Below are 6,000 nucleotides of genomic sequence, written 5' to 3'. Positions count from 1 at the left end.
AAAAAAAAAAAACAAAACATCAGACCAGCAAAAAAAAATTAGACTTACCAAAAGTGTGTGTGGAGGGGAGGGGGGACTTCCCAAAATTATCTGACAAGTAAAAAAAAAGCTAATTTACTGTCCAAATCCTGGAAATTGCCAGTGCTCGACCTTACAACATCAAAAGGGGGCAGCATCTTAATGAAATTTTACTACAGCAAAATACTATTCTCAGAAAAAAAGTTGGGGGGGGGGGGGTGAACATTCTCAGTACACTCTATGTAATTAGCTCTTTTATTTCGTTTGCAGTTAATTGAATTGTAAAAGAAAGAAAATGTGTCGCATGATTTTACATCATAATTCAACTTAGTAAAACGATTCAGTCTGGGTTTTTTTTTCTCTCAATACTTTTATAATACTCTAGTAAACAAAGATATTACATATAAAATTTTTGCATTTCAAAATAATCAAGTCTATTTAAAATTAGATGCTAGATCCGCTCGCATACTCGCTACACTAACTACATTGTACGTAAATTTTAATCAGATTGAAATTAATACTTTTTTATCTGAAATATTATGTATAGAAAAACAAAGTTAACAAATCATCTAATTTCGGCCTGAAACGTCAGGACAACGTGATTCAAATGTATATATATATCATATGACTGTCCGCCAACAATAAATCATAAAATCGTAGAATTTCGCATATATTCGAAGTCGACTTTTTATAATTAATAATGTATAAACGATGCATGAACTTTTCACAAATATAAAAGTTTAGAATTTTAGACTATTTAGACTATGATTTTTACAGTAAAATTTAGAAGTACATAATGCAAGCAATGTTAATAATGAACACAGAGAGAAATCTAAATTTTAACTGTTTACATATTTTTAAAATTAAAGTCAGTCGGATGAGATGATAACTGGTGTCCCAGGTCAAGGATTACAACCTCCTGGCACGCAAAGGGTCGTTTCTCTGGATTTCTAAAAGAAAAAGGAGAAGAGTAGGCTCACTTCGGGCTGCCAGAGAAACGAAATATTTTTAAAAACCGGTCATATAAACCTAAATTTCGGCCGAAATATAGCTAAAATATGCCTACTTGGCATTAAGCAATTCACTATCAATCAGTCGATCAATCAACCATCCTTATACTGTTATTACGATATTTAATTAATTTATTCAGCCTATAATATGGAACCAAGAACTTTGATGAAAAGGCGATTTTTTTTTTTTGGAGGGGGGGGGGGAGCAAAGTATAATATAAGGTACAGAGTGGGTATTTTTTGCCTAGCTATCTGTCCAATTACGAGTAAGAGAGGGTGTACATGAAATCGCTATTTGAAGGTGAATGTGAATGTAAAAACTGTTTTAGAAAAAAATCCTGATAAAAAGAACATGTAAATGAGCTTCTGAGACTACATGCTTATCGAAAGTGAAAGCGACACATATTTTGTTAAAATTGGAAAATAACAACCCCAAGACTTTATGGATTGACCGCTAAGAAATGAAAGCAGGTCATCTATTTTGTGAATGAATTCAGCAAAAAATACTCCAACCAGATTGCTACGCGATGAAATGCATATTTGTAAATGAGAGTAAAGTCGCGGTTCATGTAAAATAAAAAAAGGCTCTTCTGGTCCAGTAGTCTGTACGTTAAGCTTACCTAGGAATAAATGTGTTTCCTGACTTAAGCAAGACCTAGCTGCTCTATATCAAAGATATAAATTAAAACTAACACAGCGTCTGACAAGCCAAGCAAGAACGTGAATTTAAAAAGAATCTGAAGACCAGAATGAGAGATGATTTCCAAAATGCAATCATATCCCATGGAAATATCTGCAGTTTTGATGTGAACTCTAGCGAGATTGTTTGGTATTCATTACAGTTTTCGCAGTATACACATGTATATGAAATCATCCCAATTCCTTACAGCAAGTCGGACCGCGGTTTTTCTTTCAACCCGAAAGGTCCATATATTTGGAATAGCTTATATGATTAAAACTTCCCTGGGACATACTTATAAAAAAGCAGTTTTCTTGTATCACGGTGAAATTTATGATATAAAATTAAGAGGCATTAAATTTAAAATTGCCTCTGATATCCATGTTTTTAAAACGCTTGTCTTAAGAATAAATGATCCAGATTTATTTAAACTTTTTATATTGATAAAACTGTATGGATATGATTTTTATTTTTTTGCAAAATTTTCCTTTTAAAAATTCCTAGTTACTTTATATGGAAACCGCAAAGACGGGACTGTATGAAACACCACACATGTACATGTATGTCATGTGATGTGGTACAAAATGTCACATCGTAGCAAACCCCACAATCGTACAACCAGAAAGTACAATCCTTTCTCATTTCTGGAGAAAGAGAGACCTAGATGCAGACTCGCGTCCGTGGCAATGAACTCAACCAAACGAGCAATTTGTAAGAAATAGATAAAAGACCCAGAGAGCATAATTTTTTTTTTATAAACAAAAACAAAACAAAAAACAAGCTCCCCAAAAAGGTATTTGTGCTGCTTCATTTCCGTTGTTGTTTAGTGAAAATTCTCTATTGTGAGGCTATATATAGTGAGTGCTTTATCATAGTTTATGCATTCTGGGTTTTTGTTTGTTTGCTGTTTTGTTTTTTTATTATTTTAATTTACGGTTTAGATACTTTTGAGTTCGTACGAAAAATTAAAGGTGATGTGCAGTCATGATTATACATGTACATTTATTGACTGGGTTAGAGTGCAGCATGCAATTTGTTGGACCTTTGACAAGGCCTAAACTGTTAACTAGAATCGTTTACTTTATATTATGACAGAGGTATTTTGCTCTCCCTTCCACGTTTGCAACAATGATGATATCGGGTCAATGCCGAAACTGTCAGACGTCTACTACTTAGTTAACCCATATGATGTGACGTTAAAAACGTCAAAGCGGTCCAATATATCTAATCGACCGGTCCAACATCTCATCAAGCGGTGCTTAATAAAAATTTTTGGGTCACGCGATGAAACTTACGAAATGTTAAGACTTTTAAGATATAGCTATATTTATAAAGGGATCAATTTTAAGGATTTAATATTAACAACAATAATGTCTATGTTATCTATGCAAGGTCATCATGTGCGATGTATGTGTGATTACCTACAGAAAATGATTTAGTAAAATATCCTCACTGTGAAGGATACCGATAGTCAAACAAATATTGATTATTTCTCGTTTGTTTTAATTAAACAAATATATACATATGTATTTGTATTACATGCATTGAATAATTAAATTTACCCATTATTCTTTCAAAATTAATTTCTTTCTACCCTCAAAAAAAAAAAAAATATCCCCTCCCAATTAAATCACGAAGCCTCTCGTAACTTGGTAAGATGCGTGTTATATGCAGGAAAGCGGGTTGTCCATAAGAAGAGCACCCCCCCCCCCTTTCCAAACGAATTACTGATTTTTTTTTTTTTTTTTTTTTTTTTTGTTTTTTGTTTTTTTTTGGTTTGCGCATTAACTTATGTATAAAGAAGCTGGAGTTGAGCTGGATTCTTTGAAAGTGAGTATACCCCCCCCCCCACCTCCCGAAAAAATTCTCCTATTGATTCTATTGCATGATAGTAATGGTATAAGCAATACCACCATTGATATTGTATATCAGAGAAAGTGTGATATGTCAAATTTATGTAAATCACCAAAATTTCTCATTTACCAACACCTTGTTGATAATTTTAACCCCCCCCCCCATCTTATTCATGTAAACCAATATACATTTAAAATATAGAGTACTAATTACAAGATTAAGACTATCTGCACAAATCTTAATGATTGAACAAGGAAGGTATAACAGTATTGTGAGAAATGGTAGAATATATCATCTTTGTGAATAAGGGGACAAAGAATTTGTTTAAAATGTCCACATTATAATAGTACATTAAGACAAAAATATATTTAAAAAAAGGCTTCGACTCCCGAAGACCAGTCGTCCTCAACTTAGTACAATTACTTATAGTACACAGAATAGTAAAGAATTATGTAATTTAGGTATTTTTATCCAATTAGCTTATGCAACAAGATCGTTGTCTTTAACCAATCTATGATCACTGAAAATATCTTAACGTGATATATTGTACATGTTGGATGATGACTCATCTCTTTAATTCATCGATCAGTTGAAGATATTATCATTATTTAACAACAATTTTTTTAAGAGGAATTAGCTAATAAACGCACCATTTCTTTAAAGACAGAAACAATTCAATAAAAGGAAATATATCATTTAAATTATGGAAATACTGGATCGGAAAAAGAAGAATGGGAGGGGGGGGGGTAAATCTAGTTCCTGTGGTGAATTGTTACCTTTATATTAATTTAAATGAAATGAAACTACACTTCCTATTCCGCTGATGGATTTCATTATACTATCACCGAGCAAAATTAACATTTTTGAAATAAATAACTTTTTAATATATTATACTAAATTTGGACGTTTATCTACAAAATTGTTTATCTGTTTTTACTATGTGCTAATATAATAATAATTAACTGTGTCTAATTTATCTCATTCCCTTTGAAGCAGGATTAAGACATTCCAATTGACTTTAAGTGACTGTCAAAAGAATTGATACTCGTTAGGTGTAAATGCCTCAGGACCTGTTAATCTTATATCAATAACTTTGTTTATATAATTATTTAGCCATGTCTTTTATGTCCATTCTATCAAAGAAACACACCTGTCCATCAATTAATTCAGCCAGTGTCATAATGCAATTATTGTTTACTCTCTCTATCTAACAAAAAGCTATGTCCATTATACCTTCATCAGTTTGGAGGCCCGATGCTCTACCGGCCACATCCAACTCGGTTACTTTAAGACTCGTAAAGTATTGTTGATATTTGCCATCGTCGAAAATAAATTTGGAAACCTGATTTTACCAGTTCTTGGACTTAATATTGGAAGACCATAAGGAAATCGGCACCTTTCTCGTTTACGTTGTATTACGGCCCACAGCGCCGTCACTGTATTAACCGCCAACATTACTTCTTCCCCGTTTACTCAAAACAACGGATATAGTCCGGGAATTAGTTTTATACCTTATAACCAAAATCTAACTGGTTATAAAACAGGAGCGTCGGCAAGTATTTCACATCGGGGAGGCGAACTAGATCAAAAAAAAAAGGGGGGGGGCTAACTAACTCTTTGTAACATGAAGTAAATAATTAAAATTTCTGCCAAAATCTAGATATTAAATTTACCTTTTAAGTCAATAGCTTAGAAGTATATCCTGATTAAAAAAGAACAATGAAATATACAGCAACAACAAAAATACTTTTTAAGTTACATATACTATATATTAAACAAAACTGGGTCATTTTTAAATAGCTAGGAGATAGTTAGTTTAAATTTGTTTTTTTTTTCTGAAACGGCATAGAAAGAACTTTGAATGGTTTATGACGAGGTATACGTAAATATTAAAATATATATTATTTTCTATTATTGTATAATATTTATTGTTACTTGCCGAAAGAATGCATAATTAGGAAATTAAAATTGAAATACATGTATCCTCATTGAAAAAAATTGAAATACATGTAATACCTACATTTTTGAAATGCAGAAATATCGATTCATCAAAGATTTCCTAACACTGATCGGCCGATTGGTTAGACAATGAACAAGCCTGTTATACACAGGGAAAGGTGTCAGGAAAGGGGTGGAGGCACCTCCGATTCCCCCCCCCCCCCCTCCACTTTCTCCAATTGTTTTCTGAGAATAGTCTTTTTGCTTAAGTTTTGATATGTAAAAATTCATTCATTTAGACACTAATAAACAAATTGAATTGTTGCTGTTAGGTCGAACTCGGCCAAACTCCAGCATTTGAAAAGAAAAAAAATAGAGAACCCCCAAAAACAGAGAATTTCCCAAAACGTTGCTAGCTGTGAGAAAAAAAAATCATCAATATTTTTATGTATAACTGCGATGGAAAAAAAAATGATTAAAGCAAAATTACATTGTACAAAA

The sequence above is a fragment of the Saccostrea echinata genome, unplaced genomic scaffold (genome assembly GCF_033153115.1).
Source record: "Saccostrea echinata isolate AGI-Se365-2 ecotype Australia unplaced genomic scaffold, CSIRO_AGI_Sech_v1 ptg000049l, whole genome shotgun sequence".
NCBI lineage: Eukaryota > Metazoa > Mollusca > Bivalvia > Ostreida > Ostreidae > Saccostrea > Saccostrea echinata.
Note: the sequence above shows the minus strand (reverse complement) of the source record.